General features: G+C 41.0%; 1 protein-coding gene across 1 annotated transcript in view; it reads right to left on the bottom strand.

The window, feature by feature from the left end:
* Window positions 1–11,724, bottom strand: part of AEBP2 (AE binding protein 2) — an 85,158-nt gene that overhangs the window by 56,395 nt on the left and 17,039 nt on the right. The window lies entirely within an intron of this gene.

Raw genomic sequence — 11,724 nt, 5'->3', positions numbered from 1 at the left:
ACCCTTCGCGTTCTCCCCGGCCGCGCAACCCACCAAGTTCTCACGATAAAGTCATTCATTCGGGATGTTTGGAAATTGCCCGCTGTGTACGGGCGCTGAGCCAAGGATGGAACAAGTCCCCGGCTCTCTGTAAGCTTACAATCTAAGAGAAGCGGGGGCTAAAAATGAACTGAAATACCTAACACAATCCAAGGAACTAAATCCATATGCGCTGTAGAGTCAGGTTTTCGTTTTAAAGGCCCCTAGAGATGGTGAAAGAGCTCTGGTTGGCGCCGTGGTTTAAGCACTGGGGTGCTAACCTGAAAGTCTCCTGACCTGGGAGAAAGACGCGGCAGTTTGTTTCACGAAGACTGCATAAATAAATCCTCGAGCCTTGGAAGCCCTCGGGCGTGCTCTGTCCCGCACGCCAGTAGAGCTTTCCTTTAGTGAGGGTGAGGGTCAAGGTCTTCATCCCTTAGGTTCACCATCTTCAAAGTTTAGGTCGTGAACCCTTGAAAAGAATTGTGTGAGGCTTTGCACCTTTTAAAGTGTCGTCTTCAGGGTTCTTTCCCGCTGTATCATATATATTTCATAACTCACACTTTAAAATGTAGCCAATTGACTGTAAATACCATAAGGGATTTTTATATCTGCCAATATCCACTTTTCTTGATTCAGTTTCCTCTTTTATACTTGGATAATTGCAATTTTTTTGAACTTATGTTTGCAGTCCACATCCATTCCAAAATTTTATCATTTAAAAAAACACATTTTTGAAGTCCGTGACTCACCTTACCACACACTTGCCTGTAACCAAACTGTATAGAAATGGAAATTTAAAGGTTGCTTTGTTGGTTTCCTGTGACCTCGGAACTCGTGTTCTCATAACGATCAAAGCAAATATTTCCAATTTTTATAAATGTATTAAATGTAAAAATTAAATTGTATTGGAAATACATCGTTTAAAGGTGGAGTTGGATGCATTTTGTTTCAACTAATTTATTATTAAGAAAAAGTTTTCAAGTCTATAGACGTAAGCCTTGAGAAAATAAAGCATTGAGAAAACTTGTTCGCATAAATAAGTAGGTGCTAGTGAATAGAGTTTTGTATAGCAATGTCACTCAATTCTCTGTGCTCCTTCCAACTTATACAATAAAAAGAACAACAAAAAAACACTTTTAGTGATTTATCAGCTAACAGCTCTGATTAGGTGCTCTTTCAACCTTGTTGAAAGCAAGTAACTGAAAACCACCTGATTTGTAAAAGATGTTACCCATTCCATTCACCCGTATTCCCAACTGTCCCTTTCTTTGAGATCCTGGACATTTTTGTAACACGGTATTACTTATTAGTCAAATTCTGTATGGAATGGAGTTTCATTTTTCATTTGTAAAGGAGAAAAGGGACAATTGGGGTAAAGAAGGTAGAAATGATTATTTTATACCTTGGCCCCAAAGCGTATCTTCAGGCAGATCAATTTCAGGGATCAGAGATTGCCTTTAAAAAACTTTCCATTTGACAGAAAAAGAAAAGTCAATTATACAGTGCTGAGAAAATTGGATTTCCACATGCATAGAAATGAAATACTATATACAAAGTCACATGCATACACAAACTCACACCATACACAACAAATTCAAAATGGATTAGGGATCTAAATGAAAAAACTGAAACCATAATATTCCCAGGGAATAAAAAGCTACGCAACACTGTCTGGCCTAGTTTTCAACAATGAATTGTTTATCTAGTGAAAGCACAAACAGCAAATGACAAAATAAATAAGGTGGGACCTCATAAAAAATTTTTTAAAAGACAAAAAACCACATGTTCCTCAGAAAACTTTACCAAGGTTTACACACAATATATATATGTATTTGTACATATAAATCTATTCATATAGATGTGGTTTTTTATGGTTACCAGAAATAGGACTGGAAGGGAGCGGAGAGAAATCACTAACTAGACAGTAGATAGGTGTTAGTTTGGCTGAAAGTCAGTATATATAAGTGGTCAGTGTAAGATAACAAAAAGAGTGGTAGACCATAATTACGGATTTTAAAAGGTAACTACTCTTACATACACAGTCTTGCACTACCAATAATAACAAACACTACAAGTGGATACACAGGCTTAAAGTAAGGCAAGATGAACAGGTATGAGTCATGAAAGAAATTATACTCATAATGGGGCTAGCAGATGGTATTTCTACACATGCCTAATGTGTGTGCTATAAAATCTGAGTATATCTGTGCATATAATAGAGCAAATGGAGCAAAGGTATGTAAACTTCTTAACACCCCCCCAAAATATCATTACAATCAAGTCAGTTTCTAACTCTTACCAACCCTGTAAATCAGAACTACTCAGTGTTTCCAAGATGGTAAATCTTTACTGGAGATCACAGCAACCCTTTAAGATCAAAGGCAAGGACAAAGTTCAGAAGAATTAGAAAAGAAGGAATGATAACAAGAAACACAAGGAGGAAATGGGATAAGTGTGGATGACTACAGGGGAATTGGATGAAGTGGAAGAAATAATATGTATGAACTGTTGAATGTAAAACTGATGATTGGCTCTGTAAATTTATCCAATTCACAATAAAATTTTACATTAAAAAGGTCTTTTTTTACATATAAGAGCTGTAAGAGCCCCAAATAAAATGATTCAGTAAAAAAATTTTTTAAAAGTCTTTACAGGAGCAAACTATCTCCTCTTCCTCCAGAGGCGCAATCAAATGGGGCGTTGAGCTGCCTCAGGACACTAACTAGTGCCTAACCCAGAGTGCCTCTAGGCTATCACCAACCCCCTTGAAAGAACTAGTCCCTGGGCCTGGGAGTTTAAGTCCATAACCCCAGGGGAACACAAAAGACAATTAGCATAACAAAGTCCACAAAGAAAACATCCTACATCCAACTTTGTTGAGTAGCTACTAAGATCTGCAGGGAAAGACCTCTAATTCAAATGTATCTTCCAGGCCCCTTTATTAAGTCTTAAACAGGATAAAGACAAATCATCTGCATGAGGAAGACTGTCATCATGAGGCCACAATTGTGTCTAAAGGGTTGTCAGGAGCTAATTATACATACTTAAAAAAAACAAAAAACCACCTAGCTGCCATCTAATTTCAACCCTATAGGGCAGGGTAGAGCTTGCCCCTGTGAGTTTCCGAGACTGCAACTCTTCACAGGAGTTTGAAAGCCCACCTTTCTCCTGTGGTTTCAAACTGCTGAAGTTACGCAGCCCAACTTGTTACCACTATGCCACCAGGGCTCCGGAATGATACATAAGGGGTAAAAATAAATGGTTAAAAAAATTGTGTCAGGGGATCGATTACAAGGACCTACATGTGACCTCCCTGGGGGACAGACAACAGAAAAGTGGGTGAAGGGAGACATCGGACAGGGCAAGATATGACAAAATAATAGTTTATAAATTATCAAAGGCTCATGAGGGAGGGGGGAGCAGGAAGGGAGGGGGGAAAATGAGGACCTGATGCCAGGGGCTTAAGTGGAGAGCAAATGTTTTTAGAATGAGGGCAATGAACGTACAAATGTGCTTTACACAATTGATATATGTATGGATTGTGATAAGAGTTGTATGAACCGCTAATAAAATGATTTTTAAAAATGTGTCACAAGCAGGATGACAGACAGGTGGGTGGGAAAGCCTCATGCCTAGGATATGAAGGCTCCAAAGTTGGACAAGATTGGTTCTGGGGCCCTTCAGTCACGTGGCTACTTAACAGTTAAGGCACTCCAACTCCCAGGTGACATCATACCTGTAAATCATTACAGATAAATCCAGGCAAGTTCCCTGAGGCAAGATTGCTCCTACCTGGGCTGGCCAAACCAAAAACTGAAACTCAGTGCCAAGCATAGTGACCCTTTAGGACAGAGTAGAAGAGCCCCTCTGAACTTCTGTTAACGGGAGTAAAAAGCCCCATCTTTCTTCCAAGGAACGAACAGCTGGTGGTTTTGAACTGCTTATCTTGAAGCTCACAGCACAACATTCAATCACCACACCACTCAAGTGAATCAAAGTCAACTTTCAGACACATTCTGCCTGAAGACAAAACTTTTCACATTGCTGGTTAGTCGTCAGAGTGAAGTCAAATGAAAGTTGAGTCCAACTTAAAGTAGAGTTAAGGCTCCCATTGTAATCCTCAGCCTTCTTCACTTAAGTACTTTAAAATTTAAACTCTAATACCAATCTTAAAAGCAGTTGCAACAATTGTTATTTGTTAGAAGCAAAGACAAGTAAAGAAAATCCAAGGCTCGTGGGAACAATTAGTCCAATGACTAATGAACCATGTGAACCTCCGCCTCCACTATCCTGAGATCAGAAACCCTAAATAGTATCTCACTCTGAAATGTCCAGGTGCAGACGACTGTGGGATGAATCACAATTAAGGATACTGGATACAGTTGAAAATATGTAACAAAACTCAAAGCCACTGAAAAAGACCAGGCTTACTACTGATCTGACAGACTTGCAGAACCCCTGGGACTATGGCTTAGCCCATTTTCATGCCTAGAACTGAACTCATCCCCATGTGTTATCTCCCAGGTAAACCAGTGACCGGCATATATGGAGAAAATTAAAGAACTCCATGGTAGCGTGCACGGCTTAGAACCACCAGCCATAGGAGATCCAAAAAACCTAGTTTCTATTATATTGTAGCAACTCTCTGACTTACCTTTAAAATGAAAAGAAAAAAATAGCTTCACAAGAGCCTGTTTTATTTAGTGCATCTGTCCTACCTCTAAGTTCAAGGCATAGGGCCTGGGCCCTTACAAGGATGCAAATGGCCATCCAGGGCACAATTGCTCTCTATTCTCCTGGACCAACGAGGAAAGAGAGTCAGGAATGGGAGGTGGAGAAAGATGTTTAATTGTCTCCTTTGCCCCCGAGACCAGACATAAGATAGAGCACAGTTATCATTACTGATCATTTTGATCAAAGATTCCACGCAAAAATTCTGATCCTTTGGGGGGAAATTCAGACCAGAATTTCACATTATCATGGACTCTAGACTTTCTGGAGTCATGGAAGGTGTATGAACCCTGGAAACTAGTGCCCTGAGATCATCTTAAACCAAAACTATGCCCTGAAGTCACATTGAAAACAAGCAATAGTTCAGCTTGCGGAGTGAAAAAGGTTAGCCTTGAGTGTTATGCTTTTAAGAATTCTCTATATGGTGTCTGTCTTAGCTCCCAATAGAATGGTTTTGGAAAAAAGGTGGGGAGAGCTTTAAACACAAATGCCTGTTTATACTTGGAACTTGTCAAATTCTTCATAACCTCTGGAGTGTTATTTTACTTTAGCAATATGTATGTGTTATGTTGATGAAAATGAATTTTAAGATAAAACAAACCTAAAAAAAGGAATTCTCTATATGGTATCAAATTGATAATAGCAACTTGAAAGATTAGATTGCGACCTTAGGAGGTAGCTGAGTTTATGTTGAGAGGAGTAACTCTGAGAAAGGTGAGAATGGCAGTACAATCCAAAGAATGTAGTCAATGTGACTAAACTGTACATGTAAAAATGACTGAATTGGTTTGTTTGTTGTGTATATTCTCAACGATAACAAATTAATTTTAAGCAACAGTGATATATCCCCCCTCCAGGCATTAATATCAATGAAAACACACTATGACTGATATATTCACAAAGGAATATTACACCACCTTAAAGAATAAGGATGAATCTGCAAAGCACTCATAACATAGTGCAGAAATAAATTCTTTTAGAAAGATTAGTACAAGACTAGGTGCACTATCCTATCCGGTAATTATTGGGTTACTAACCACCGGTTGGAAGAAAGGTGAAGCCTCAGAAACCTACCTAGGGTGGCTCTGAGTCTGAATGGATACAATGGCAGAGGATTAGCATCAATGAGGTAGAGGTCAAAAGTGTCATGTATTTAAAAGTGTTATACCAGGTTCATAAAGAGGTGGTGCCGTGGGTTACGAATTGGCCTGCTAACCACAAGGTCTGAAGTTGGAAACCACCAGTTGCCCCAAAGAAGAAAGAAGAGACCTTCTGCCCTCATAAAGATTTACAGGTTCACCAAGGACAAAGGAACAAGAGATCTAAAATAGAGGGAGAGGAGGGCGTAGAACCTGGTGGGGTTCAATCAAGTGCAGTGTAGCCGAGAGGAAGTACAGAGAACAGAATGAAGGTCCAACATGATAGTGGGACAGGAGTAAAGTAAAAGGAAATAGAGGAAAGAACTAGGAGGCAAAACATAGGTATAAGCACAGGCATGTACATATGTAATCATAATATATAATAATAGGGATACGGATCTATGTACATATATTTATAGGTTAAGAATTCAGGTAGCACCCTCCCCCACTATCATGATCCCAAATCTACCTTACAAATCTGACTAGACCAGAGGATGTACACTGGTACAGATAGGAGCTGGAAACACAGGGAATCCAGGACAGATGATCCCTTCAGGACCGGTGCTGAGAGTGGGGTTACAGGGAAGGTGGGGTAGAGAGGGGGAACTGATTACAAGGATCTACATATAACCTCCTCCCTGGGGGATGGACAACAGAAAAGTGGGTGAAGGGAGACGCCGGACATTGTAAGATACGAAAAAATAATAATTTATAAATTATAAAGGGTTCATGAGGGAGGGAGGAACAGGGAGGGAGGGGGAAAAATGAGCTGATGCCAGGGGCTTAAGTGGACTGCAAATGTTTTGAGAATGATGAGTGTAACGAATGTACAAATGTGCTTTACACAATTGATGTATGTATGGATTGTGATAAGAGTTGTATGAGCCCCGAATAAAATGATTTAAAAAATAAAAATTAAATTTAAAAAGAGACAGAGTTCTGTTAAGGGTGATGATTGCACAACGTGATGAACACAGTTAATGTTGCTGAATCGTATGTGTGAAGACTGGTGAATAGCAAAGGTTTTGTTACACATACATTTATTACAATAAAAGTAGTTAATGCTCAATGTTTGAAAAAAAGAATTCAGGTAGCAGGTAGCCTCTACTCAAGTACTCCCTCAACACAAGAACACTTTGTTCTAATCACCTGGCATTCTGTGATGCTCACCTTCCCGATACAGCCGCAGAAGACAAAATGGGTACATAAGCAACTGAGGTGAAGAAAGACTATTACAAGATACAGCATCTGGGGTCTTAAAGGCTTGAAGATAAACAAGCGGCCATCTAGCCGGGAAGCGAAAAATGTCACCAAAAAAGCAGGAAGAAGCACACCAGCCTGTGTGATCATGGGGTGTTCACGGGATCAGGTATCGGGCATCAGAAAGGTCAGAGTGGAGAGCCAATGCCCCTCTGTAGACAATGGCACATCCCCTCACAGAAGGGTCACAAGGAAGGAACGAGCCAGCCAGAGTGCAGTATAGAACCCACGAAACTCACAACATTCCTGTAGTTCTTTAATGCTTCCTACCCACCCCCCACCCTCCACTACCATGACCTCAATTCTACCTTACAAGTCTGGCTAAACCAGAGCATGGACAGGTACAGATAAGAGCTCTCCACACACGGAAATCAGGACAGACAAACTTCTCAGGGCCAACAATAAGGGGAGGGGGAGGGGAGAGAGGAGGCCGATCGCCATGATCGACGTATAAACCCCACCACCAACAGCAGAAACGGGGTGAAGGAAGGCAGCGGACGGTGTAAAATGAAATAAAAATTTACAAATTCTCAAGTGTTCACGAGGGTGGGAGGGGAGGGAGGGGGGAAAAAGAGCTGATACCAAGGACTCAAGTATAAAGAAAACGTTTTAGAAATGATGATGGCAACATATGTAAAAATGTGCTTGATACAATTGATGTATGAATTGTTCTAAGAGCTTGTAAGAGCCCCCAATAAAATGATTTAATAAAATAAAATTTTAAAATGATTTACAGACTCAGAAATCTACCAGGGCAATTCTAGTCAGTTCTATAGGGTTGCTTTGAGTCAAAATTAACTCAATAGCCGTGCGTTGCTTTGTTTTTAATATATACCACTCTATTAACCCTGATACCAACCACCACTCCCCCTTTAATGTAATCCCTTACATCCCCGAGTTCTACAATCTCGAGAACTCACAAAACGCTAAGAAAACGGCTCACGTGGTTGTAGGTCCTGCTATTCCCAGAGCTGAAATTCGGGTGTCTTCCTGAAGTATCTCCTGATCCCCAAGGCTGTGGAAGCTAGGGAAGTCAGGTTGGACGCAAGGCCGCAAATCCCGTCCCAAGGACAGGATCTAGGAAACAAGCCACGCGCAGATCGAGAGCAGGAAGCAAAATGTCTGGAACTGCGAGCTCTTGCTGCACATGCTCAGTCCCGGAGGGGCGGTCTCAAGTGGCGGCTTTCTGGAGGTGTGGTTTTGCCTTGAGCAGACCAAATCCCCAAAGAACCAATGGGTGGTGACTTAAGTCTGATTGGAACTCAAGATATATCACACCTAAATCATCCAGCCTTAATCTTTTAACCTAAAAACTCCACTCAAAATGAGATTATAAGAACTAGTCTAGAGGCTAAAATGCACAGCATACCACAAAAGGGAGAACTGTGGCTAGAATTCTGCTCTGAGTCTGGAAGCCCATTGAAACCTGTTCACCTTGGGAGACCCTGCTAGTATTTAAAATACTAGTGACATAACTTCCAGCATCACAGCAACACACAAGCCACCACAATACAACGAACCGACAGGCAACTACTGAATAATGTAGGAAGCATCAACAGAAGATGGAAGGAATATACAGAGTCACTGTACCAAAAAGACCTGGTCAACATTCAATCAATGCAAGAGGTAGTATATGATCAAGAACCAACAGTATGGAAGGGGGAAGTGCAAGCTGCACTGAAAACAATAGCCAAAATCAAGGTTCCAGGAATGGGCAGAAGACCACTGGAAATGTTTCAACCAATTGATGAAGCCTTGGAAGCACTTATTATGAAGAGAAATAACTGGCCAATGGACTGGGAGAGATCCATGTTTGTGCCCGTTCCAACGAAAGATGACTCAAAAGAATGTCGACATTAAAGAACAGTATCATTATTCACATGCAAGTAACATTTTGCTGAACAAATTGAACAACAGTTGCAGCAGTACATCCACAGGAAGCTGCCAGAAAGTCAAGCCAGATTCAGAAGAGGAGGTGACACAAGGGGTATCATTGCTGATGTCAGGTGGACCTTGCCTGAAAGCAGAGAATATCAGGAAGATGTTTGTGTTTTATAAACTGTGCTCCAGAATTCAGCTGTGTAGATTATAACAAACTATGGATAACATTGCAAACAATGGGAATTCCAGAACACTTCATTGTCCTCCTGCAAAACCTGTGCATGGACCAAGGAGCAGTCATTCAAACACAACAAAGTATGAATACTGCAGGGTTTAAAATCAGGAAAAGTATGCATCAGGTGTGCATCCTTAATCTGTATGCTGAGCAAATCACCAGAGGAACTGGACTATGTGAAGAATCGACACCAAACTTAGAGGAAGTCTCATTAACAGCCTGTGATACGCAGATAGCAAAACTTGCCTACTGAAAACAAGGAAGACTTGCAGTACTTGATGAAAATCAAGGACTGTGGGCGATCAATGTACAAATGTGCTTTACACAATTGATGTATGGATTGTGATAAGAGCTGTATGAGCCCCGAATAAAATGATTTTTTTAAAAGAATTGTACAGGCCCCAGTAAAATCATTAAAAAAAACAAGTGATAAAAATAAGAAAGGATTGCCGCCTTTAGCATGGATTACTACTCGGTGTAAAGAAAACAAAAATCCCCACAACTGGACCAATAGGTAATATTATGACAAATGGAGAAAAAATTAAAGTTGTCGAGGATTTTATTTTGTTTGAATCCAGTCAATACTCATGAAGTAGCAATTAATCAAATGACGTATTGCATTAGTTAAATCTGCTGCACACAACCTCTTTTAGTCTCTTTAAAGTGTTGAAGAACAAGCACAAGTTGTCACTGAGTGACACTAAAGTGTGCCTGACCCAAGGCATATTTTTGTGGGGTGAGGAGGGTCCCCAACAAATCATCACAGGTCCGGTAGGCGCAACTGTACAGCAATTATAAGTAGAGATTATAGTAAAGCCATAGAGAGCATGAGAGAGAGGACAGATTGAATTAATGGAGTCAGACACAATTCATGGTAGTATGCGCACCTCAGCCCCGCTTGGTGGTCCTCGTGGGGAGAGCTCAGTTGTGAGAGCAGGAGAGAGCCTCAACTTTATTGCTAACCAACGGTTATATCTCCTTAGGGGGGCATGATTACAGGTAACTGCACATCACAGGAAGGGGCAGTACAGTAGGCATACACATTGTAGGAAGGGGATGTATGACAGGCATAAGGGTGACAGGAAGGGGATGAGCTAGGGGTGTGCCCATAGGAATGGGAAGGTCTAGGGGTATACATTGACAAGATGGGCGGACCCTAGATTCATGATGGGAGCCTAGCCTTGGTCTTCCTTGGGCGGGTTTGACCTCTCTGGGGTCTCCTACAGGGAAACAGACAACTACTATCCTTATCAGCAGGGAGTGGGCCCTACTTGTTGTGGGATAAACAGTGGTGTCTGCTTGGTCTAGATGGCTGAGAGCTCTTAGGGAGAATGACCCCTGATCTACTCCTGATGACCTCCAAGTGTATAGTCATTCTCAAGCAGCTAAGTCTGGCATATATTTTGGGGAGACAAGTTGGGAGAAATCCTTCTGTTTCCCACATATTTCCAATCCTCGTATTGAAAGTTGAAGACTAAGGAATACTGAAGACAAATTAAGCATTTGAATTATGGTGCTGGAAAGTAAAATAATATTGAATATATTGTGGACTGCCAAAAGATCAAATAAGTCTGTCCTGAAAGAAGTACAACCAGAATGCTTGTATCTGTTTGGTGAGACTGTGTCACACATACTCTGGGCCAGTCCCTGGAAAAGAGACCAGTTGCTGGAAAAGGTTATTATGCCTGGTAAAGTAGAAGGTCAGCAAAAAAGAAGAAAACCCTTAAGGTCATCGAATGACATGGTGGCTGCAACAATGTGCTCAAGCATAACAATTGTGAGAAGGGAACTGGGTAGTGCAGTGTTTTGTTCGGTTGTGCATAGGGTAGCTAGAAGTTGGAACCAACCTGAGAGCAACCAACAATAAAGTGATTAGAAGGACCCTATTAAGTAATTACATTTCACATGGATAAATATGAAGAACTATAAAAATAATTTCTTTTAAAAATTAGTGCGGTTAGTCCCAATGAAATGGAGGTTAAAGATGTCCTATTTAGCTAACTTTTCCAAAATGTTATACAGTACTGGTGAGTTCAAATTGCTGACCTTGTGGTTGGTAGCCCAATTCCGAACCCACTATGCTACCGGGACACCTATATAAAAAACTAAGAAAAAGTTTTCAACACTAAAAATGGGTGGGTGGGGCACGTTTTGATAGCTCATAGGGATAGGAGGTGAAGGGGAGTTAGATCACTATTAAGAGTCGATGCCATTGTGTGAAAGTGTACCTGGTCTGCCCCATGCACAGTGGGCTGAAATTCAAAGGGAGTGCAACAGGGCAGCAAGGGGAGCAAAGTAATCAAGTCCCCGAGGAGTCCTGAAAATAGACTTCTGACTTGGGGACAGGGCTTGGCACCTCATCAGACTTGATTGGAAGACATGCATAAGATCAACAGACAGACCTGGAACTAGCTATTTTTGTTTTTTGTTTTTCTTGTTTTCCTTCCTCTTGTTTTG

The sequence above is a fragment of the Echinops telfairi genome, unplaced genomic scaffold (assembly GCF_000313985.2).
Source record: "Echinops telfairi isolate 266 unplaced genomic scaffold, ASM31398v2 ScPeMD7_21;HRSCAF=78, whole genome shotgun sequence".
Lineage (NCBI taxonomy): Eukaryota > Metazoa > Chordata > Mammalia > Afrosoricida > Tenrecidae > Echinops > Echinops telfairi.
The sequence above is the reverse complement of the archived record's forward strand: the minus strand, read 5'-3'. Positions and strand labels throughout refer to the sequence as shown.